The following is a 26,638-nucleotide window of genomic DNA, read 5'->3' on the forward strand; positions in this document are numbered from 1 at the left end:
GCTTCCTGCAGAAGCAAATTCCATTGTTTGACTATGCGCCGTGTGAAGCAGTGGCAAGTGAGCATTGCAGAGGACAGCGTGCCACAGCTGGGGCACCGCCATGGATGAAGCCCTCTCCTCAGGCCCATGGTTTGTGTGCAGAAGGTCCCAGGCTAATTCTATGATAACCTCCATTAAAAGTATGTGGCAGCCAATGATTGGAAAGTCCCATTGGGGCTATTGCTGCCGTGTCCTGCTTGTGTGCTTCCCAGAAGAATGTGGTGGCCACGGTATGAAACCCAGACAGGCCTTGGGTCTGATCCAGCAGGGCTCTCCTTATGTTCCTACCTCTAGTGGCCTGAACGAGGGCTTCCAAAGTCAATCTCATTATCTCCATATCACAAATGGAAAGCTGAGGCTTAAAGCACAGAGGTTTGTCCAGGAATTGAGTTTATGTCCAAGTTAAGGTTTGGACCCAAGACATTCTGGTACGCAACCCACCCTTCACCAGCTGCCTCTGCTCAGCAATTATATGTTTTCACCTATATGAAAAAAAGCTTACCATTGTAGGCAATTTAATTTTAGGCTTATAATAAATAGCCTGTTCTCCAGCTTTTGGTGGAGAGGTCAATGTCATTGTCTGAAAGACACATGGGCTTGAAGATAAATGGAGGAAGTGGCATCTTAAGAATGAGTTTGATAATGACATTAATCTTGCTAAGAGAAGCAGAGAGCCATATAGCAAAGCAGAGAGCGGCTGTCTCCAAGCTCCCTTCAGAAGAAGGGCTTGTATTTCACTCAAGGGCTCTGGGCAAAATGTGCTATGAAAGAAAGGGGGAGAAAACCATGTTTGGATTCATCAGACCTTAGCTTCTATAGTTCTTGCTCTTATTTACAAGAAAACAATACTTGTCATTCGAGCGACAGCCATTGCCAAGCACAGAAACCTGCCCTGGAACTCATTTCTGCACAGCAGTCATGATCTGCAAACTCTTTGAAGTGGCACCGTGATGCTGAGTTATGGCTGCCAGCATCAAGCATTTCCTTTGTGACACCATAGGAGCTGCACTTTCTGTGGTTAACCTCCAAAGCAACATCCACGGGCAATAGGGCAAAAAGAATAAGAAGTTGCCTATTAATAATTTGCAGCAGAAGTCAGGAAAACGGATCGAGAAGCCTGGGTGGAAGGATGGAATGCCTCACAGCCTACTGCCCTCCTGACATCTTGTCAGACGTGAAGGGGAAATCTATTTCATCACTACTGAAAATATTTTCTATGTATTAAGAAAGTGGTCTTGGAGAATGCTGTAATGAAATGGTGGTGTGTGTGTGCGTGCACACGCACGCACACACACACACACACACACACACACACACTTTTCCGTGTATAAAACTAGTTGTTTTTTTTAAAACTTTAAAATAAGGTTAAAAATCTGGGGGTGTCTTATACATGGATAGTGCATATGCCCATTTTCTAAATCTCATGACATACAGACAGACAGTCAGAGTCAATTTGTAGACTGTCTTTCATCAAATCACTGTGATCCCAGGGCAATTTCCAACAATCCCCCAAATACAACAATACCATGTAATAGAGCAACAGTAGCAGTACAAGAAACCCAAAGAGTGGTTACTAATTTTCTCTAAAAACCCTTGAAGAATAGGATTGTTTTTCCTGCTGTTAAACCTTAGCCTGCACACTTTAGGCTAACCAAAACTGTTTAAACTGTTGGCTATAAAAGGCCTTGTATAAACCATTTTGCACCAACTCTAAACTGTACAGTGCCCTCACCCCCCGAAAGGACATATGGGGTTCTCATTTGTTCTAATCACCATTTGTTATCATCAATATTCAAGTATTATCTGTCTTCCACTAAGAATGTACATAGCTTTTTAATGAAAAACTGATGATTTTATGATGAAAAATGCCACAGAGGCTGAGAACTTCTAACTGCAAACAGTCATCTGAGATTCATTCATTCATTCATATATTCATTCATATACCACCCTTCACCCAAAGACCTCAGGGTGGTTTACAGCATAAAAATACAAAATAAAAACGCAAAATATGTAACTTAATAAAAAGAAATAAAAAAGAAGCCTCCTCCCACAAAAAAATAAAATAAAATAAAAGGTCATAGATAGCTTAATCAGCCAAAATCCTGGTTATAAAGGAGCATTTTTGCCTGGCACCTAATGAAGACTCCCTGGGGAGAGCAGTCAACAAATAGGAAGCCACCAAAGAAAAGACCTGTTCTTATGCTGCCACTCCCTGGACAAGTATATTTCCTTGGAGGAGGCACACGAAGAAGGGCTTCAGATAATGACTGCAGGGTCTGTATCTGTTCATATGGCAATAGTACTCTGGGAAGGCACTCTGGGAAAGAGTCCCTGGGAATCCTGCAGATAGGGAAAGGAGCACACTATAGGGTTATATGGCTCTCCAAACTGTTGTTCAAATGCTCCCCTGCGCTATATATCAAATGTAATTCAAAGAGTCAGGCGGGATTTTATTTTATTTTTAGGGTGTGAGAGTTTCTGAAGAACCCTGGGCAAAACAAAGAAACACTTAAACAAAAGTAACATTCATTTAGGATAAAAAGGGCATCAATTCAGGCTTTTAAGAAAATAAAAGAAACCCAGCGCTTGGTCCACTGTGCTAATTTAGATGCTGAAGACAAGAAGAAAGGACAAACTACAAAGAGTCCACAAACTGGCTTAAAAATGGGGTGGTTTTTTGTTTTAGGATTAGGATCAGGCATACAGGCAGCTGGTAAAAGGCACCAAATCCCTTGTTTGGAAGTCTTCTGCTGTTATATTGTTTGATCCTGGGAGATGTTTGAAAACCAAAAACAACCAATCACAGCACATTTGGTTTACATTTTCCAATTAACAATGGCCTATCAATTTACAGAGAGACAAAGAGCCCAAAAAGTACTACCGTGTTTCCCCCTTTTTAAGACACCGTCTTACAACTTTTTTTCCTCAAAAAAGCACACGGTGGCTTATTTTCAGGGGGTGTCAACTTGGCACTCTCTCCCGCGCGCATTTTCTGCCTCTTCTATTCTCTCCGTTTCCCCTCCTCCCCTATCCTGAATCAAGGGCTCTCCTTCCTTGGAGGCTTCTAAGCTGAGGCTGGATGTCCACCTGCCTAGGAGACAGACGTGCACACGGAGGGGACGGGGCGGACTTCACTCTGTGAGGTGGAGCAGGAGGTATACACGAAGCTGCCCACCGTCATGTCAGTGTAGGTGGGACTGCACTGGTCGCAGTCGAAGCACTCGTGATTGGGTGGGAGCACTGGGAGGCTGCTCATCTCCCTCAGCAGCTTTAGGTGCTTCTCCTCCTGCTTCGGCTTGGCGCTTGCTGCCATGGCTTCGAAGGCAGCGGCGGCCGTGTGTGTGAGCGCGCGGAGGTATAGAGGCTGCTCCCCGGGCTCTCTCACGCTGGCCGGGGAATGAGGAGGGAGGCCGGGACCCGTCCCACTCCGAGACGCTAGTGAGGGAAGCGCGAGGGGGACGAGGCTTGGGCCTGCGGCTCTGGCGCGCGCAACCCCAACTGACGGACCGACGGAAGGAGGGGGGAAAGGGAAGGAGGAGGAGAGGAGCGGCGTCAGCTCTCGGCGAGGAGGCTGGGGCAGCTGAATGACGAGCCGAAGAGGAACCTGGACGGCACCTTTTCTCTGTCGGGGGGGGGGGGGGGAGAGACGTGATCACAAACAGAGAGAGACAGACGCGCACACAGGGGGAGAGAGAGAGAGAAAGACGCACGGGGGGGAGAGAGAGAGACACGCGCGCGCACACACAGAAAGAGACTGACACCCACACAGAGAGGGAGAGCGGTGCTGCTTCGCGCTTTGTCAGCGCTGCAGCCGCCGCCGCTTCTGAGCGCCAACCCGACCTGGCAGGCTTCCTCCTCCTGCCACGGCCGGCATTGCAGGAGCTGGGTCCTGCTGGCTTGTGCCCTCAGTGTTCCGTGCGGCACTGCTGCACGCTTTATCGGCGCTGCAGCAGCAGCCGCCGCTTCCGGGCACCGACCCAACCCGGCAGGCTTCCTCCTCCTGTTGCGGCCGGCGTACTGGGTCCCGCTAGCTGGCTGGGGCGCTAGGTGGTCTTGCTCCGCACGTCGCGGAAGTATGGCTTATTTTCGGGGTATGTCTTACATTTCTCAAACGATTAAAAACCCTGCCATGCCTTACTTTTTGACTACGTATTAAAAAAGGGGAAACACGGTAGCAGGCAGGCAGGCAGGCACTACAATGAAGAAGAAGTAGGATGAATTGGGGGAAGAGCTGATTTAAGAAGCCTGGATTATGCTCCTTCCTAAATGGGCTAAAGAGCCCCTGGTGCTTAGCAACAACCTCTTCCTGGGAGAAACCACTCAGGTCCAGACCCTCCGTCCAAGTGCCCCTATTTTCCAGGGACATCCCTGATTTAAAGACACTATCCCAGTTTCTGATTTGATCCCTGGAATGTCCCGCTTTTCCATAGGATGTCCCTATTTTCATTGGAGAAATGTTGGAGTTATCCAACCTCCCAAGCTGTCTGAAGGCAATCCTCTATAGGGAAGTTTTAAAAATGTTTAATGTTTTATTATGTTTTTATATATGTATGTTGGAAGCTGCCCAGAGTGCTGGGGCAACCCCAATAAGATGTGTGGGGTATAAATAGTAAACTTATCATTATGGAATGGGATGTTCCTATTTTTATTGGAGAAATGTTGGAGGGTATGCAAGGCTTCTTAAGTAAGTGAGTTTGGGGGTTGGTTTTTGTTTTTGTTTTGCAAATTTGCCCCCACTTATTAGTGTGAGTGGCTGATGGGATTGCCAACTGTTATTTCCCACTTTCTCATCTGCTTCTCACATTTTCCTACTGCATATTTTGATTTTCCCCACCCTTTTCTGTCTTATTCATTTTAAGATCGCCTGTGTAAGGTTGTGATATCAGGTAAGAAAAGTGGACATAAGTTCTGTGCTTATTGTATTTTAATAGGACATTCCAAACCCCTTCTAAGCAAAGCCATTGAGTTTGGGGCTCTTTTCAGAACCACTGACTCAATGGAAGCAGCGAATAGCTCCCTTTCTTATCCTTTATAAATATGTAGCATGTAGGTGGCATTTTCCACACTGAAAACATTTTGCCCTTCCTTTAACAAGCAAAACTACTTTGTGGGTAAGTGCTATTGACTTAGTCTTCCAGGAGGGTGTGAAAAAGCAGGAACAGGTTTAGCACAGAATTGGAAATGGAAGAAGCAGTCCTTGAAAAAGAAAAGGGACTACAGTATAACATTTGCCCTGTGGGGCAGGGATGTGGAGCCATTTTCAGTCTCAGGGCCACATTCCCTTCTGGGCAACCTTCTGGGGGCCACACACCAGCAGTGGGTGAGGCCAGAGTCAAAAGACTGCAGAGCAGCAAATATGTATTTTATCTTTGTACAATATGCAACTTTCTGCACACATTCCTCTCCGTCTTCCATGTTAGGCAAGCAAGTCACATTATCAGAGTTCAAGGGCACAGTCCAGCCAGGTGGAAACACTTAAGAAGAGTGCAAGGAAAGGCCAGAAGGGGTTGTGGCACTCATATATGTGTGGACTATGTCATCCTTACGTACACAGTCTGTGTTTCCATGCCATTGCCCTGCTGATGACTGGAAAGGACAGCAGGGGCTGTTCCATGGAGCATGAAAGACCAATTGTGTTGGATGAGTTTGCCCGAGTCCTCCAACTGCTCCAAGAGGAAGCACCTAAACAGCATTTGTGATTGATGCACCTTGTGGATTTTTCGGTCTTTCATGCAAGTGCCCCAGCAGCACCACAGAGAGCTGTAGAGGAACGCTTTGCAAAAAGGCTGGCTCTTCCTTGAGCACTGTTGTGAACCATGCCTGGAATTTCAGTGATGTAGATCAAAAGTATCCAGCAATAGAAGGACAGGCTAAGTATAGCACATTTATTACCATACTGCACATTTGGCAGCGTCTGTGTGCCATTGATATAATTTGCATATAATTTTTATGAAAGTATCAAATGCCAAATGGCAAGAGGCAGGATCTGTTGCGTTTCCTCGGCAATATTTGTATTCTAAAATGGTTACTCTCAAATGTGGGAGTATATTTTTGGAAATACAGAACTGTAGAAATAAAAAAAAACCATGAGTGAGTGTCTGCTTACTTCTCTCCCTCCCAATTCCACAGGCGTTTGCAATTGTTCCAGTCAATTTTCAAACTTATCTTTCTAACCATGTGGACTTGGAACTTTTCAAAATAAAAAAATGACAGCTGAGACACTCTGGAATCAGCCCAGAGCCTGCAGAGAGCACATCTATGTATCATTTGTGCTCTAGATGGTCTAGACAAGAAGATTTAATTTGTTTTTCAATTCTCTTTGGCTTGCTGTGGCCATATTTTGCAGGCTTTCTGGCGTTTTCTGCAACTAAACTTCCTCCATATGCCTTTCTTGGCAATTTAGGCCAATAGCTAGCAAAAAATGTGCTTTCCATCTCTCTCCAGATTTTGAGCTAACCTAAATAAACCCATGTGCATCTGACACCAATTAATTCTATGCACCAAGCAGTGGGGGGCAGGAAATCCATCCAGGTGTTCAAGAGTTAAATTCCACAGCTTATATAGGCAGCCTGGCAAGTTCCATCATGTTGCTGTGGAAACTAACTTTCAAAACCACAGTGATGTATAGCAAAGCTTTGGGTCAGTGAGTAATAAATTCTGTTTTAAAAAGTGATTCCGCCCCCCTCCCCCCAATCTGCTGATGCAAACATTGTTATGAGAAATGACGGCTGGGAGATGGATTTTTTTATATCCATTCCCAAACAAAGAAAATAGCTGAAGGCGGGCAGGGCGGGAGGGGACAAAGACGCAGGTAAAAGAGGAGAAAAGTTGGAAATCAGAGAGCACTATAAATAAAAGGCACAATGATAGAGAGGAAACATTCGTTGCTGATTGGTTTATAGCCTGCAGTAGTTGAATGTCAATGCAAGGTCCCTCTTTGGAGTAATGACAAAGCTGGGATTGGCAGAGCGGAGAGAAAGGGAAGCTCCAGTTTTATGTGATTAGAAGAGCCCATCTTTGGAGATTGCAATGCCTCCTGGCTCATGGTGGATGTCTTCTGAAGTGCCACAACTTGCTTTGCAAACTCTCCTGCCTGCCATCCATGTTGTCTCGTGCCTTCCTCAGCTCTGTCTCTGTCGTGCGACGGAGTCGACTGTACTGTTGTTTTGACTGCTATCTCTGCTTCTCAGCTTGAATTATACCAGTATGGTGCACAGCTACTTCTGATAGCTCCACTGCTTGGCTACCTACATGCTATGAACTGTAGCACCCGATTCCCCCCATTGGCCCTGCTGTTCTCAGAAAGGTTAAGGCAAAAGAGGAACACTGGACCTCTCTCATCTGCCTGTAGCACAATCAAAGCTGGCAAAGTAACTGCAGAAGAAGAAGAGTTTGGATTTGACATCCTGCTTTATCACTACTCGAAGGAGTCTCAAAGCGGCTAACATTCTCCTTTCCTTTCCTCCCCCACAACAGACACCCTGTGAGGTGAGGAGGCTGAGAGACTTCAAAGAAGTGTGACTAGCCCAAGGTCACCCAGCAGCTGCATGTGGAGGAGCGGAGATTAGTCTACCGCTCTTAACCACTACACCAGTGTTTCTCAACCAGTGTGCCTCCAGATGTTTTGGGACTACAACTCCCATCATCCCTAGCTAGCAAGACCAGTGGTCAGGAATGATGGGAGTTGTAGTCCCAAAACATCTGGAGGCACACTGGTTGAGAAACACTGCACTACACCACACTGGCTCCCTGTCTGGGATTGTCTGGCGGGAGGGCGGGGCGGAACGGTCTTCAAAATGTGATGATCCAAATAAGCCTCACTGCATCATATAACACATTAAGTCCTACCAGTGGGTCAAAATTGTAGTTGCTGCTGTATGACTATAACACTATTTTGTCCCCCTTACACAGATTAGAATCAGTGCTGCTGCAATACGTTAACCTTCACCCTCACTCCCCCAAAGACAATGGCTTTGGTCATCGGTGGAACTCTTTCATGTTATGGGCTGTTATAGCATTATGGGTTTGTGGGGGCCAGATTCCCCTAAATTCCTGGGTGCCGTTCCTCCACATAAATCCTAGATTTAGTAAAAGTTAGAATTAATCAAGATTTGATTAAACTCCCCGCCCTCAATCTTTAAGTCATTTATCCACATTTCCAGAACAAAATTCTCATGACAATTCTCATCAGCATCGTTGTGTGAATTTCCCCTGATAAACATCTCACCAGGCACTCATGGCAGCTCTCCAATATTCTAGGCATAGCTTTCCTTTAGCTGGGGACAATGGGGCACAAGTTTTATTCAAAGTAGACCCACTGAAATTAATAAAGTTAGCCATGGTCGTTATTTTTGGTAGACCTACTCTGAGCAAAACTCATTTGACTACCACCCATTGCATACAACCCAATGAATCTGGCACTTTACACATGTCAAGTGTGTGATGATCTGTCCCTGAGTAACAGCCTTCTTGCTATGGAACTCATGGTGGTTTGGGATGATATCCAAATGATCAGTGAATAAGTGCCCCAAACCACAGTAGCTAACACAACCTAGCTTTTGTGTGATGGCTCTGAGAGTTCTTGTTCAAAGACAATAGCAGTCCATACAAAATGGTCCAAATTTGCCAGAGTGCTTGGGAAAACCATTTGTGTTAGTCCTCATTTGGGTTCACCATGTTGGGAGCTCTTTTTCTAGCGGCAACTTGGTCAGTTGTGTGAATCTCTTTGTTCTACAGGTCAGGAAACCTTTGGAGCAGAGAATATAGTTAGTGTGTGAACCCAGAAAAAGTGTAGCAGCCAGTCCAATGTGAATGAGCCATCAAGAGCATGCACGTAGGTGTCATTGTGATTTATGTGGTAATTAATAAACAATTAAGGTGCCTTAGAGCATAGTTTGACATTTTATTTCCACTCTCTATCATGCATAGGTCCCACTTTTGCACAAACCAGGACTGCCAATGGAAAGATTGTGCCCATGGTACAAAATGACGGCCAGTTTGTTTTCATTCTGTAGCCTTTACATAGAAAGTCATTTATGAAGACTGAAGGTAAATTGCATAGAATTCTCATATGTGAGTCACTCTTTCCTAGTTTGTACTAGAAAGCCTTGGGAGGTCAGCCTAGGTAGCTGAATGAATTCATCAAATTACTATACTGCATTACAATATTAGCTGAATAATGGAGTTTGTGAAGTCACTACTCTTTTTTTGTACATGAATTAATCTAGTCTGAAATTGAATCAATGTGAATCTTAACTTGAGATGAGCCTGTAGTGGGGTGCTCTGTTCATTTCCCCATCTCCCTTTAAAAACATATCCTCTTTTATAGCCTGATCAGTAACCCTATTAAAGTAAGTGAATTTCAGCTAGGGATGCACAGATCAGCCTATTTCCATTCCATGTCAATTTTACACATGCTCAATTATAGGTCTGTTTCCTCCTGTTTTTTGTGGATTTTTTTTAAAGGAAGAAAAAAGATCTTATTTAAAATTCTATGCATTTTGTATCCCCTTTATATGCAATTGTATGCCTTATTTCTCTACAGTATATACCGTATTTCTGCCTGCTTCCCAATGCTTATCTGCCTAAAATACCCATTTTGTACACATTTCCCAATAAAATATGTATGCCATGTGCAGAAAATGCATAATAAAACTCAGAGAAGGGTGTAATCCAATTGATAGCCGCATTCCAATCTACATATAAACCCAGTACCGGTGAATTGAGTCAGTTTGCTTCTAAAAGTGGATCAAACACATTTCTCCTCCCATCTGCAATTTCAGCTGGATTGCAGTGACACTAGGGGCTGCTTCAGACTACCTGTTCATCACTTGATAACTGCAATCTCAAGCAAGGTGTGAATAAGTCATCACATATCTAATAGCATGGAAAGAACGTTCCTATCTTGCCTACCATCACACCAAGCACTTTTCAGTAGAGTCACGTCACTGGTTCAGCTGCTAGTAAAAAAAAAAAAAAGCCAGTTCACACACTTGCTTCGGCTACAAGGCTCTTTGAATAGTGGGCACTCTCACACAACCCTTCCATCAAACACCTAGGAAAACTTGTGGGGAAGGAGCCTCATGTAGAGACTGGTAAGTGTAGAAGTCCAGAGTAATTCTAGCATTTCAATAAATGGAGGGCAGATATTCTCACTGGGCTGAGCTCTTGCTCCTTCCCCACCCTGTGATGCAAAAAGGACCATGGAGGCCACATCTCTGGTTTGTTTGGGTATTTCTTTTGTGGATTTGAAACCAATATTCATGATTTTAAAATACCAGAGCAAATATGACACATTTCATATGTGGGATCATCGGCGGAGCTTCATGCTCTGCCACTGGGGGTGGAGAGCAGGTGCGCTGCTCCAAGTGACGTGGCACACGTTTTGGGGGTGGGGCGCGCTGTGCACAGTGGCGGGGCATGCATTTTGGGGCGGGGCGCCCTGTGCACAGTGATGTGGCACACATTTTGGGGCAGGGCGCACGTTTTGGGGTGGGGCGGTCAGTGGCGATGGCGTCCCTGGGGTCGCGTTGTTCGGGGTGCACCGCCCCCACCGCCCCTATCTTCCTACACCCCTGTGTGGGATATTGTCCTGAATATATAGAAAAAGTTGGAAATACTTTCAAATAGTTCTGCTGATCCACTGAGCAGAGAACAATGTGCAATTAAGCCAGGCCTCTACGCTGAGAGTTTGTGTGAATTAGCTCCTGATTACTTTCAATTTTGTTCTCCTTGCATTTTGCTGGCATCCATAAGCACCACTCCAAGAGGTCTAAAGTCCTCCATGGGCTCAAGTTCCTCCTTGTTGTATGAATTTTAACACTTGCTCTCCCAAGGCAGTTGCTGATGTAAGGAGTGGTGTGGTGCAGCAACCACATTGCCATTTAAGGCAAGTGTTGAATGAATTTTGTTCTTGATGAAATCCCTGCTGGGTGGCACTGACGAAGGCATTGTTTCTCCATTCTCGTGAGATTGAAATGAGATAAGCTTATACCCTAAATTCATTGGAGAAAAGGAATGATACCAATGCAAAAAAATTAAAACAAACCAAAAAAATAATAATAAATGCAATTTATCCCAGTCTGTCATGGCCCCTGACCCAGGCACCTTGCAGCATGCAATGGAGAAATTAGATAAGGGTGAAGGTGAATCTTACCCTCCTACCTTAAAATAATTAGGCAGTGGATGAGTGATGTGTGTGTGTGTCTGTGTGTGTGTATTTGAAACTTCCTGCTAGACTTTCTTTTCCTGGTATTTGCTTGCATCTTCCAGTCGGTCTTATAGGACCAGCTCTTTACAGACCTCTCTGATCAATAGGCCTTTACCCATTTCTGTGTACAGATGTGAAGCTGTCTAGAATGCTCTATGGAGAGTTCTGAAAAGCTCTGGGTCTTTGTTGTTGTTGTTAAAGCAGAACCATGTAGCATTGTTGTTTCTAAAATTATATAAAGCTTTTTGTGTGTGTGTTTTATTTTCTTCATTTAAAAACATCCATTGGTGTGCTTTAACAAAAACAATCCAGAGCTCTCCAGGACTTTGCTGGCAGTATTTTGAACAAGCTTGCAAAGAGAATAATAGAGATTTATAGGGAAAGCACCATGATAACACTTTAAACAGTCACGGATTCCCCAAAAAGTTGTAGTTTGTTAAGGCCACAGAGCTCCAAATCCCAGAGTTCCCTGTGAAGAGGGATTGATGTTAAACCGCTCTGAAAATGGCAGCTTTGCGAGGGGAATAGAGACCTCCTAACAACTCTCAGCACCCTTAACAAACTACAGTTCCTAGTATTCCATGGGGAAGCCATGCCTGTTTAAAGTGGTAACATAATGCTTCACAAGTATGGTGCGAATGTAGCCAGGCTATCAATGCACAACCCCAGAATGTATCAATCAGTAGGTTCTTGTTGGCTTCTTACCTTGATCTAGATGAGACACTGCTTCTTTCCCTCGTGATTTTAAAGGTCCCACAGAACTGGGCACAACGCAAACTCACAATTTTTCAAAGATGTGACTGGGTACTGTACTCTTGCTGCATCCCTGTTTCCAATGAGAACCAGTGTGTCATGGTGGTTAGTAAGGGAGAAAACCAGGTTCACCTCTCCACTTAGACTTGAATCTCACTGTGTGAACCTATGTGAGTCACTGTAGCCCTCTTCAGGCATTATCTGTGCTGCATAGACACACCAATGGTGGCTGGGCTATATTGGCAGCTGTCCCAGCTCTGCCCCCGTTGCTGTTCTGATAGCCCTACTTGAGGGTGTTCTTCAGAAATGGTGAACCTCCTGTTGTCATTGAGGATCCTGGAAAATCTGGCTTAAATAAGGCCTCTCTGTCAACCACATTGGATTACTGTAGGAAACTGTATGCTGGAAGGAAGAGGTAACCCCGATCAGAGAAGAATGGCAAATCAAGTTGAAGGACCATGCTGAAATGGCAAAATTAACTGGGAAGCTCAGGAATCAAGAAGACAATAAATTTTAAAAAGAATGGGAAATGTTTATAATGTATATACAAAATCATTGTACTGTAAGCAGGTCAATACATTAGCAGGATTTTAAACACACTTGTAATGTAACAGAATGTATAGATAATTTAGGAAGATGAAAAATTGGAGAAGTGCTGATATGCAGCTGAATTAGACTCATTAGGACCCATGGAAAGGATGAGGGGGGGGGGGAGTCAGGAGATTCAGGGTAATCTCAACAATCAGTTTTGGAAAGGGTTTTGTTGCATGTTTATATATTGGAAAATCAAATAAACAAATAATCCAAAAAGAAAGAAATTGTATGCTGCCCTAAACTGGATGGAAATGAAACAAATACTGTGCATTGCCAGTACCTCTACTAGCTTGCTTTTCCTGGTCTACCCCCCTTGCTATAAATCCACAAAAGGGCACATTAGCCACTTCCTTTTAGCCATTTTATGTTACAATTAGCATTTCTGGGTACAGTGCTCCAATGGCATGTCTACCTTCCCTTTTACGAATGAGCTGGATATTTGTTTCTATTAATCCTGTCAGCAATCTTGCTCTAGCTACCCATGTTCTGCAAATTGGGGCCTGATCCTGCAAAGACTGCCCATCTGCAGAGGAGTTTTCAATGGTGTAGCCCTTTGTGATAGCTTTACTTGCAAGCTGGGGATTTTGGAAAGTGGGGAGCTTCTGAAGCAATGTTGCTCCAGGTCCTATATCTTCTGTGGCCCTGCATGATTTGGGAGAAGTTTCAGATACTTTCTTCCCCCAAACCACAAATAATTCTGGGTAGCTTTTGCAGGGTGGTAAGTCAGGGTTCTAAATCCTTTAAGCTCCAGCATTCGACATAGCTGGATGCACTTCACAATTGTGGTCATTCAGGGATGCAATTAGCATGCATTTGCCAAATGGGTCACTTATTAAATAATAATAAAAAAGCAAGTAAAGCAACTTATTTAAGGAAACACAATTTTGATATGAAAGAACGATAAAGCAGGCTTTGGATTACAGTGTGGATAACTCTAAGACTTTAATAACCCTTCTGATTGCTCACAAAGTGGTCTTCTGTGCTGTGTTACTAATGCATTAGTATTTCTCTAGGAAAAAGGCAGGCCCATGGTGATACTCAGCTAATAAAATGGGCATCTGCATTGCCAGTCAACTCTTTATTGAAGGTCTCCTAGGAGGAAAATGCTATAATCAGCTTATCTAGAGCACATTAGAAATAAAAAAGCAATAAGCATTGTGACATTGTTATAATAACCACAGTGAAATCAGTAGCAGCTGAGATTTAAATGGAAGATCACTTACCACAAGGCCAGGGTTTCTAATTACTTGATCTATTATTTTTTTAAAACCTAGCTCCCTAAAGTAAGTGGACCAAGTTTCTATGTTATGCTTTAAATATGTGAGGTGTCCTCCTGGTATGAAGGATGCTAGAGAAATTGCTGAGCTAGCACCAGAGAGATAGGCTGAGAATGATTGTGAAAAGCCTGTCAGTGAGTGCTAAGCTGGAATGAGGACTGGGACCAACTTGCTTAGTGGGCTTGGTCACAAATAGTCACAGATCAAAGAACTGGACTTGGAAAGGAGGAAGTCATAAAGGTCCCAAAGAGTGAAGGTGTGAAGCCCCACACTGTGCTATTGACCTGTTTGTCAGAGAGTTTCATAGCCTCCTTCCTTCCCTTGTGTACCTTTCCTTACCTTTCTCTTTCATAAAACAGCCACCCAAGTCTTATGTAAAGGAACATCAACAGATTTTCCAGCTGGGAGTCAGCGAAGGCTAGAAATTTCACACATTGTCATAGGTTAATAAAAACAAAACAGAGGCTGAGGCTCACTGGACTAACCATGGAAGAAAAATGACTGCTAATCATTTAGGGGGTCTTCTGAGAGCAGTCTTGGACACGAAGGCAAAGACAACGCAGAGTTTGCCTGAACTCCTCGCAATTTTGTATGCTTGTCCTGGAGCTGTTCCAGGTTCTTACTTGGTTGTTGAGTGTCTCATATAGGGTTGTAATTTCAATAGGCTACCATCAAGACATGCTTGATTCAACACTATGCTGGCTACTTCTGTTGTGTCACTATGCTGGACAATGCACATTCATGCAATTATTTTAGAGAGGCCCTGCTTTCTCACATATGGATTTTCTCCGTATTAAAACAACAGTGAACAGCGAGGGTAAACCAACTGAGTGCCGCAAGCCCTACTGAAAATTATTAGGATTAGTCTCTAATGTATTGTGCCATTTGCTTGTTCTACTTCTTGTACTCTATACACTACCAATCATTGGTGCTGAAAGGCCCAGGATCAGCATCTAGTAGGCTGGAGCATTTGCTGTGTTCCTCACACTACAGTAGATACACCAGGACTGACTGGAGCCTTTCCTTCTTCTTGGGCCCACTGCCATCTGGGTCCCCTCAGTTCCGGCAATATCATTTCAGTAGTTTTCAACATCTAGGTTGGAGTAACCGGCATGGCACGCTCCAGCTGCTGCTGGACTACAACTCCCATCATCCCTGACCATTGGACATGCTGACTGGAAAGAATGGGTAACCCAAGGAGGGAACCACAATGGCTACTTCTGGCCTCTTAACAACCTTCCTTTCATAGGGTGGGTGCCCTCTTTGCAACTTCAGTTTCATTCACACTACAAACGAAGCTTGCGGAATTGCACTAGCAAGCCCTAGGCAAATCTCCCCACCTCACTGCCACACACACTCAGACAAATTATTATTATTATTTTCCTACTGCAAATACAACATCATGAGATCATTTTTGTGCTGGATTGCCTCTTGCATGAAAGAGAGAGAGAGTTTCTTTTCCAAATGTGCATATAACATTAGTGATGACTGCAACACAATACCTATTCTGCAGGCCAATAGGGACGTCCAAGGATTCAAGAGCTGTTTAACATAATCTTGTGGGCAAGCATGCGACGGGCAAGTACTATAGACACTTGATCAGGAATGCAAAAGCAAAGCATGTTGAAAGATACATTAATCTGAGCTTTGCTGTAGTAGAAGGCAGAGGCTATTGCAATTTTGCCACCTCCTCAGACACTTTGTTGTGAATCTCTAATAGTGCCTGTGCTGAATGCTAGGAAAACAAATCAGGTGTTATGTCTAAAATAAAATAAAAAACATGATCCTTTCAGCATTGTGTCCTTCTGTGCCAGCACCCACAGCATCCCCAAACAGAGATTTAGCATGCCAACACCCTTTACATTCAGCAATTTTTCTTCCCTTCTCCCTTTAATTCCCCCCCCTTTACACTAATGTAATGCTTATTTAGGAGCAGCAGCCATCTGTGAACGTGGCGGCTGGCACTGCTAAATTTGCTATTGCTTTCTTCCTATGGTTAGATGAGACTCATGGTGCATGGAGAATTTCCCAGGATAGCAGAGCCTCTCTTTGATTACCTTTTTGATTCTCCCAGAAAGAGATTTTTCACAGTGCTCCTTTTTGCCCCTCCGAAAGGCCTCTCAGCTTAACAGCATTCGAAGGCTCATTAGGCAGCATTCTGCTATTTTCCTGGACTCAAACGCTGGTTCAGGAAGATGCCCCCAGCTCTCTCTATAGGAATGCCCACATCTGCCAACTTTCATGTGGTTTGTCCCTGGAAAAGAGCATCATGGATGTCTTCCTCATCCACACTTCATCACACATCCTCTCCCAATTAGTGTTCCATTGCCAGTTTTCTGAAAGTTCATTTTGCCCATTCTCCACAGGCATTTTATCCATTTCTTGCCCTCCCCCCAATAACTTTCATTAACTTTCTTGTTTGTTTTGCCCTCTCTTTCTCTCACACAGGCACATACAGTACACACAATGAATTCCCTCTAATAGCGAACTCTTGGCAATTGTTTATTTGGGGGCACCCTAAAACAAGGAAGCCATTTCTACACTCTTGGCCCACACCCTAAGCAAACAAAAGTAAAGAAATTTAAAGGAAAATGCCAGCCCAGAGGACTGAGGTGCTCGGTGGTCTTCAGGAGCCACAGAACGCCGAGTGTTAGTCAGAAAAGACAAACAGATAACAGTCAGGAGAGGGGTTGTAAAGGAAATGGGCAGGCTGGTGCTCCTCGCCTATAGTATAGCCTGGAGAGTTCCTGCTTTCTTGTCTGCCTGAGTGGAACTCTGCGCAAAAACATCCCTGTTGGGGGTGAGGATATACTGCAGCATTTTGCTCCAAGTCCCATTTGTATAGTTTTAATATCCAGCTGCACAAAAGGATGAAAATTATAATGCTGAAAATGGAATATTTCTCATATCTGCATTTTTGTTCCAGTATGGGCCACTCCAGAATCCTTTTTTATTGTGCGTTCATGATTACTTGTACTCATGATGCTATCAAGGCAGCCACACACCTGTGCCAAATTCTGACTTGCATCTGTAATCAATAAAGTTGTGGCCATGTTGAACCCAAGCTGGTGTCATGTCTTCCTTGTTGCATACACACTGTCAAGTCCCTCCCTTGGTAACCACCAGCTCACTGTGTTGTGGCCTGCAAACTTAATTACATTATTTAAACATTCCAGAATTACAAGCCTGGTAGATGAAGGGAACGCTGTGGATAGAGCCTATCTTGATTTCAGCAAGGCCTCTGACAAGGTGCCCCATGATATTCCAGGAAAGAAGCTGGTAAAATGTGGGCTAGACAATGCTACCATTCAGTGGATTTGTAACTGGCTGACTGACCGAACCCAAGGGGTGCTCATCAATGGCTCCTCTTCATCCTGGAGAGAAGTGACTAGTGATGTGCCACAGGGACCAGTCTTATTCAACATCTTTATCAATGACTTGGATGATGGGCTTGAGGGCATCCTGAGCAAGTTTGCAGATGACACCAAATTGGGAGGGGTGGCTAATACCCCAGAGGACAGGATCACACTTCAAAATGACCTTAACAGATTAGACAATGGGGCCAAAGCAAACAAGATGAATTTTAACAGCGAAAAATGTAAAGTACTACACTTGGACAAAAAAATAATGAAAGGCAGAAATACAGGATGGGAGACACCTGGCTTGAGAGCAGTACATGTGAAAAGGATCTAGGAGTCTTGGTAGACCACAAACTTGACATGAGTCAACAGTGTGATGCAGCAGCTAAAAAAGCCAATGCAATTCTGGGCTGCATCAATAGGAGTATAGCATCTAGCTCAAGGGAAGTAATAGTACCACTGTATTCTGCTCTGGTCAGACTTCACCTGGAGTACTGTGTCCAGTTCTGGGCACCACAGTTCAAGAAGGATACTGACAAGCTGGAATGTGTCCGGAGGAGGACAACCAAAATGGTCAAAGGCCTGGAAACAATGCCTTATGAGGAACGGCTTAGGGAGCTGGGTATGTTTAGCCTGGAGAAGAGAAGGTTAAGGGGTGATATGATAGTCATGTTCAAATATATTAAAGGATGTCATATAGAAGAGGGTGAAAGGTTGTTTTCTGCTGCTTCAGAGAAGCAATGGATTCAAACTACAAGAAAGAAGATTCCATCTAAACATTAGGAAGAAGTTCCTGACAGTAAGAGCTGTTCAGCAGTGGAATTTGCTGCCAAGGAGTGTGGTGGAGTCTCCTTCTTTGGAGGTCTTTAAGCGGAGGCTTGACGGCCATGTGTTAGGAATGCTTTGATGGTGTTTCCTGCTTGGCAAGGGGTTGGACTGGATGGCCCTTGTGGTCTCTTCCAACTCTATGATTCTATGAATTTATTATTCAATAGGTTGGTGCTTGGGGTCCCTCTTCCCACACATATTATTTTCTGTTCCAGTTCAGTTCACTTCTGCTTCACAAGCATACAGCGATAAGGTTCTCCCTGGTACATTTGCACACTGCGTGAAAGTTATTGGCAATGCAGAGCAGCATCATATCTAGGAAGACCTAAGACCCTTATTAAAAGCTTGTTATTCGCTACAGTTTCATATCTTTCTAATCAGTTATGTCACCATTTTTTGTGGAACAGTACCGGCAACTAAAGTGATTATGGGGGCTGTTGGATCATGCAGACCCATCGAGGATTGATTTGGTGCTGCATCTGCCTAATTAGCATGCCCAAAGATGCGGGGAAAACATGACAATGTATAAATTATCACATGAGGCAGTGGGAAGATCATATGAATAAAATTATATCGGAGCCAGACACCCATAACCCTATATAAATGCTGCAAAGGTTATGCCTAACTTCTAATTAGCAAAATGTTTCATCTGGCCCTAAAGGCCTTTTATAGGACAATGAAGATATAGTATAATGATCCTTTCTCCATTTGCCTTTTATTTGTCCTACAGCTTTTATCTGCCTATTGCTTTATAGCCGGTACTCCTTTGCTTTGTCTAAACAAAACTTTAAAGAGTAGGGGCATTAAATAGACCCACTGTCTGTTGTAAACAGACAGCTATTGCCTTGTCAAAAGTAGAGGGGTCTCTTGCCCTTCCTGTGCCGGCTTCAACCTGGGATTGCAGTCCTTAAAGCATCTTCTAGTTAAACCCTTAGACATCTGCATTATATTTGTGCTCTGCCCGGATCTCTCTACCTCTCCTGTGACTACTTTTTCCTATTCGCTTTGCCTCTCCTGACCTTTCAATCACAATCAGCATCCACGCTCACTTCCTTGTGAAAAGGCCAAATTACTTAAAGGAACAGATTGCAGAAAGCGGAATCAAAGATGCAAAGAAGCTCACTTTGCTTTGTATACCATGACCCATTTGAAATAATAATAATGTTGTTGTTTGCTTTGAAGAGCATAACATTTCAGATGTTGGTTGCTTTGATCCAGGTGTGTTTTGGTTGGTGTATGCATGCAAGTGCCCACAAATGCATGTGTAGAGAGTGTAAAGGCTAGGTTAAAGAGTCAACCACCTGACATGAAAACCTTCAGCATGCTGCCAGTGTTCCATAAGTAATTCATGAAATCATACAATTGGAAGAGACTAAAAAGACAGAACCAAGCACACACAGCTCTGCCATCCACCTATAACCTCCAACACAGTGGCAAATTTAGGAAGTAAGAGAGCAGAAATCATGAAAGCACTCTGGGATGCAGTTCCAGGTACCGGTATAACCCTAAAGCTATGTAAACTGCTTAGAGGTTTCAACAATTAAGTTGTTGTTGCTGCTGCTGTTGCTGCGACTAATGTTTCTTGCACATCTAGAACTGGCTTAGCCTTTAAGATGCTAGGTAAAACTGGCACATAATTTATTTTATCATGAGGAACACCTGCAGGAATTCTGAGGGATGTTAAAAGGATTCTGATATGATTACAGTATTTAAACAGCTTAGAGGGTTTTTATTTGTTCATGCTTCTCCCTGGCAAAAATGTTCAGGCAAGCCTGGAAGTTTCTTCTCAGGCAAAACATATGTAGGGATTGTAAGGGAAGCGAAGAGGAATTTCAGGAACACAAGCGAATGTTTCTCTGAGGGGAGCCTGTGTATCTCTGGAGCCGCAGGAGGACACTGTGGCGCTAGGTGACACAGACAGGATTTGCCTTGCAGGCAGCTTGACATCACAAGCCCTGCCCTTGGCAACATGGGGACTTGTGGGGCTAGAGTTGCTAAGCGGCTCTTCCGAGATGCCAATGGGCAGCTCCCCAGAGGCCCAGGAAGTGAATTAGCACATAGTCCACTTCAGACACATCTGCACCACGGCGCACGTGGAGCTCTCCAGTTGTCACCATGATTAATGGACATTATGTTTCATTTCCTGCTTTATCAAATACCAATTATGTTTATGATAATTCTAAGAGCCGCAGTTGCTTCTGGATCATTCGTTTTCCTCCCTGGGGACACAATGGAGGAAATCTTTTTTCCCTCATCCCTGAAATTCCATTTTAATTGCTTCTCTTCAGCATTCACGTGCAGCTTTGCGCTCCAAGAGGGTCGTTGTATCGATCCTGTTCTCTGATAAGGTCAGCAGAGTAGAGGTGGTTGTGCAGCAAGGTGGGGGGAGATTGACATTTAGAAACGATTGCTCCTCTCTGGACAAGCATATGCATCAAAGTTGGGTCTGTGGGGAGTGTGGGGGAGGAGAGAGCAGGATGGCGGTAGTTGAATACTGCTACCTATGTTTATTCATCACACCACACTCTAGCCCCAGATATTGCTCTCAGTCTAGATCAGGCATCCCCAAACTTCAGATGTTTTGGACTACAATTCCCATCTTCCCCAACCACTGGTCCTGTTAGCTAGGGATCATGGGAGTTGTAGGCCGAAGCATCTGGAGGGCTGCAGTTTGGGGATGCCTGCTCTAGGTAGTTCCTTGCCTGACCTAACAACAGTAAGAATATGAAACTGAAGTTGCTCTGGCCATGCATGTTAGCCGTCATGAATACAGCAACTGCATGTGTTTGACAGACCCCTGACCTCATTCAATACTACAACAAGCACATAAAAGATTAGTTATCCCCATTTTGCAGATGCAGAACTGAGACTGAATGAAGCAATTAGGCCACATGCTGAAGATCCTTGTTTAACGGGGAACTTGCATCCTGATTTACAAGGTCCAGCACTAGCATTCTACCCACAAGGTGACATGATCTATTGCGGAGGCACCCTTTCTGGTACCATCCAGATGTGGTGGACTACAACTCCTATCATTCTGAGCCAGCATGGCCAATAGCCGTGGAAGATGGGAATTGTAGTCCAAAACACCAGGAGGGCACAATATTGGTTTCCACTGGGCTATTGGGCCGTCTTCCTGCCAAACACACACACACGCATAAGGTCCAAATTCCTACCCAGCATTTACATTTTGACTAAAGGTCCAAATAACTAAGCATCACCTTAGTCTCGTATGCCTAGTTGTACCAACCCTTGATGAAAGGTTTGGTTCTAAATTCCCCTGGCATCTAAGCAGGAAGTTTCCAGCAGTGAATTTTCCTACTAAACCGTAGAAAGAGAGCAATACCGAAACCAGAAGAACCAATTCAAAGAGATGTTCCTACCACTGAATGGATAATACAGTGGTACCTTGACTTACCTTGACAACCATATTTTTCGACTTGCGAATGGGGGTAATGGCTGCGCGCTTACGAATGTCTCGACATCCGGAAAAAAAACCCGTGGTGGTTTTAGATAGGGATTTTCCGACTTATGAATTTTTTAGATGGAGTTGCTTCGACTTACGAATTTTTCCGTTTCCAATGCATTCCTATGGGAAATCATGTTTCCAATGGCGTTTTTCGCCTTACGAATTTTTCGACCTTTGGAACGGTTTAAATTCGTAAGTCGAGGCACCACTGTAGTGAACTATACACCTTTGAACAGACCCCAATGGCATATGCGATGCTGGTCCATAGGAATATATGGTAGGAAACGACCTTATAACAAGTCAGACCGTTAGTCCATATAGCTCAGTACTGTAGGTGCAAAACAGCAATGACTCCTCAGGGTTTCAGGCAAGAAAGTCTTTCTGATTGAACTCTAGCACCTTCTGCATGCAAAGCAGAAGCTCTACTGATGAGCTGTGACTCTTTGGTCCAGTCACACCAGGCTTTAAAAAAAGGGAAGGAGCAAAAGCAGCATCTTTTACACAGTGCATGTGAATGCCTCTCTCAATAAAGCAGGCTGAGAATTGTTCTTTGCCCGATCTCTCCCTAAATGATATGGTATGTTCCTGTACAGCTTTCTTACATAAGATCAAGTATGAGACACTATTATTATTAGAGGGGGAAATGCAGGAAGGCCGCCAGTTCTGAAGAACACAGATGCTGTATATTTGCACATGCTAATTCAATTTATTTCCTAGTGTTGCAATGGAGGTGTTTTTTTTAAAGTCCAACTGTGAGACCACATATGCCTGGTTAGAAGATGTCATAAATTCACAATCTGAGGTGGCATTTTCTTTCAGTTCAATTTTCTAGCGGGTGGAGGTGGGATGGGAATGGTCAAAACCTGCCATAAAGGTAAAGGTAAAGGGACCCCTGACCATTAGGTCCAGTCGTGACCGACTCTGGGGTTGCAGTGCTCATCTCGCATTATTGGCCGAGGGAGCCAGCATATAGCTTCCAAGTCACGTGGCCAGCATGACAAAGCTGCTTCTGGCAAACCAGAGCAGCACATGGAAACGCCGTTTAGCTTCCCGCTGTAGCAGTTCCTATTTATCTACTTGCATTTTGGCGTGCTTTTGAACTGCTAGGTTGGCAGGAGCTGGGACCAAGCAACAGGAGCTCACCCCGTCACAGGGATTTGAACCGCCGACCTTCTGATCAGCAAGCCCTAGGCTCAGTGGTAAGAGCTAAAAATAATTTATAATGAGTCCTTAGTATCTGGTGGTTGGGGGGGGGGGCAACTCTTGCTGAAGGAAGAGACAGCTTTCACAAATGCTGCTGCAATCAAAATAATTTCCTATATAAAACTTTTGCAGTACCTGATGTTTACTTGTCGCATGGGGATAAGAATGGGCACCATGTGCCAGCCTCTTAAAAATACAAAATGGGCCTTTTAAGCTCTCAGTAGACTGGCCTCTGTGTGATTCCCAGAGGAGCATTTCACACCTAACTGGGGGAAATGGCACAGAGTCACTGAAATCCACACCATTAGAAGGAGTGTTTGCCTATCTCAAAGCGGAGGTTTACTGTTGCAATAAACCCTTTATTGTAGCAACTCATTACGGATCCCATCAAAGCTAGCTGGGGTGAAGGCCATCAGCTGCTGGTTCTTGCTGGATCAATAAAAGATCACGGTGACAAGAAGCAGCACTTAATGGCTCGCCATACTGTAAAAAGGGGAGGAGGGAACCCTAAGAAAGATACAATGCTGCCCGCTGTGTACCAACCCTTTCCCCATGCAAGAGGCATTAATGAATTCATTAATTAGTTAATGGCAAGGAGAGCCTTTGGGGACCCACAAGACTGTTGATAACTCCCAGAGGGGAGACTCCGGCTGTCATTGATCTAACGGTCCACAGCCATTGATTCACAGTTGGGTACCCTTGCTGGAGATCTCTTGGGGATGGACATGGATTTCAAAAGCATTAAGCTTCATTGCCATTATTGCAGTGATGCCTGCGAGTCCATCCTCATTGCCAGAGTACCCCCAAAGCAACAGATTTAAACTGATTTTACTTAATCACACTTTACAGATGGGCAGTTGAGGCCCAATTGAAAGATGCGATTCGCACAAGCACACATTGAACAACGTGCTGCAGAGCACCAGTTCTACAAGAATATATTGTTGCAGATTTTATTGTTTGCTTTTAACTTCATTCATTCTTCTTAAAAAGAATCACTGGGCTTGACCTCTATTTTCTTGACAATTTGGAATGTTGGGGTGTGCTCATGGAGCTATTAGAATACCGGAGTCATAGAAGTGGGATATATCTCAATCATTATCTTGTTTGATCCCCTGAAGCTACAGGAATTAGATGCCACAGCATCCCTGATAGGGGGTCATCCAGCATCTGTTTATGTATTGTACAACAAAGAAGAGGGGGAGACCACTAGCCTGTTCTACTACCAAACAGCTCCTAAGAAGTCATCCCCAATGTTTAATCAAAATTCCCATTCCTGGAAATTGAACCCACTGGTTATGCTGGCCTTAGCCCCTCGAGCAACAGAAAAGTAATGTGCTACATCATCTGTGTGACAGTTCTTCAACTATTTGCACAAGGCTATCACTACAGGATGGAAACACAGGGTGAAAGCTGCCCCCTTTAAGACGGTCATTTGGACATGTCCTCAAAATAATCCAATTGGGGATCCAATAATCCAACTGGGGATCTGTGTCATTTTCAAATATAAGATGGGGTAAGTAAAAATGGGGTCTATTAATATTATATATTATATAATATTATATATTATGCTTGAGTGAGATTTGTGGTTGTTATTGTACAACAGGAGTCAGTAACTGGAACAGGAAAACACCCATTAGATAAGAATGTCCTCTGTTTCTGGAAATGCTCTAGTGACGTATCATGCTGTTCCATATCCCAAACAGGAGGAAGTTCTTCATTAACATGGGGATATAACTTTGGTAAATTAGGGAACAAGGCACTCGAGGTCTTTCCTACACAAATTTCACCAGAGGACCCTTTTACACTTTAGAGATGGAGAGCTAGCTAATGACAGCAAGCACCTTTTCTTTCCTTTTTTTAATCCTAACATTCTAAACATTTATTATTCTAAATTGCCTTCTGCACATTTTACAATAATTGAGACTAGCGTTTGCCTTGTTATCTTCACAGTTACTAACAAGAACACCATCATTATCCTGGTCATTAGCAGAATTGATGGGGTTGTCCAGAGTTGCCGGCTGTAGGCCCACTTTGGGTAGGGCTTACGTACAAATTAATCCTGACTCTCCTTGCTCTGCACAAAGGCATATTGTTCCCCTCCATCAGCTGGGTCCATAGTGAGGGTAGTCATGCAAGAAAGGAAGAAGTTGCTGAGGTGGATACGGGAGACAGGATTGGTATGGAAACAGTCTAGAGCCGGAACTATAATTCAGGTGGTCCAGAAAAGGGTTAAAAGAAAGCAATTAGCAGCTGTTGCAGCAAGTTATGGGCTCGCTGATATCATCAAGATCTTAAAACAGGACTGCTTTGTTTTATCATGATATATGAATCCTTCTCTACACAAACAAAGAGCACTGGGATGCTTTACTCACACCTTTTGTACAGTCTTAGATCACTGGCCCAGCTGAGAGATTGGGGGTCCATAAGTAGCTTACACCCCTCACATGAACACTAGAACTGGAGGCACATGACCTTTTCCTGCCGGGGTAGAAACTTCTAGGTCTGAATGTATCCCTCCAGGCTTCTGTCTGGACCTTGGTACTCTCTCTGAGTCATATACCCTGTTCATCCTCCACTTTTCACGCACTCTGCTCTGCATGTGTTTTGAGTGCACACTCTCAATGAACTGTGATAATGCCTACTTCCTGGAATGAGAATGTAGGTGTGTGTGTGTCTTGGGGGGCAGGGTTAGAAACCCCTGACTTTTGCATGACTGAATAACAACCTACCACAGAAAGATAATTGTCACATCTGTTGCCCCACATCCTTTTTTTTCATCTGGCCCTGCCCATCACTTGCAAGTCGCCCCTGAATGGTTGCTATGAATAGTAATGGGAAAATCTTTCAATTTCAGTTTCTTTGTTTCTTCATCTTTCATATCTTAATTTCAGTTCCACCCATTTCCACATCGGTCTGGTAATAATAATAATAATTATTAAGTCCCTGAAAAATTTAGAGTGTACATTTATCCTGATGTATACATTTTTACAAGCTATGTTCCCTGACACCACACTTTTTTGTGTTGTTTGTACTAATCAAAGCATTTTTATGCACAATTTTCCTTAATATGTACATTTGTTTGGGGCTGCAGAACTGAACCACTAAATTTAGAAAACGTATTTTGAAAAATAGTTGCATTTTGCTGCACAAATTGTTATAGGAAGTACAAATTAGGAAGTTTTGCATTAAAAATGAAAACCGAACTAATCCTCTCCCCCATCCCTATCTATGAATGAATGATGTGCTTGGGCTGAAAAAGATTCCCTACACTCCCCAGCCATTCCACTGCCTAGCTATGGGACTTTGCCTAATTAGTAAAACCACATTCCTTGCAACCATTAGGTAATATTAACACCCAGTTTGGCTTCCATTGACTTGAAGTCTGGTGCACCACCTAAATTAAACCTTCAGCTCTACAAACAAAAGGATTACCATATTTTTCTTTACTTCTCCTCTCTGCCTTGCACAAGGCCAATGTGCTCTGATTAGTGGTAGAAGCAGATATGAACAACTACTGGTTTTCATATTTTCAAGGGAGAGCTGCTCTTGGACTTCCCTGCCTTGCTGCAATCTAAGATCTACAGTATGTGTGCAAGCCAAGCATGATCTAAAACAAGGATGGGGGAGCTGTAGCCCTCCAGATGTTGTTGGATTCCAACTCCTATCAGCCCCTGCCAACATGGCCAATGGTGGTGAATTCCCATTGAGGATGGGAATACAGTGGTACCTCTACTTACGAATAACTCTACTTACGAATGTTACTACTTACGAATGGAGCTCCGGGTTCCGGTTTCCGCCTGCAGGAATGGCGGACCTGTTTTCCATCTCTCTGACCTTCGTAAGGAATTTGGCGGTTGCTAGGGGAGTAAATGGCAACCCCCTACCCTCTCCGGGGGTTACGGAGAGG

The sequence above is a fragment of the Zootoca vivipara genome, chromosome 5 (assembly GCF_963506605.1).
Source record: "Zootoca vivipara chromosome 5, rZooViv1.1, whole genome shotgun sequence".
Lineage (NCBI taxonomy): Eukaryota > Metazoa > Chordata > Lepidosauria > Squamata > Lacertidae > Zootoca > Zootoca vivipara.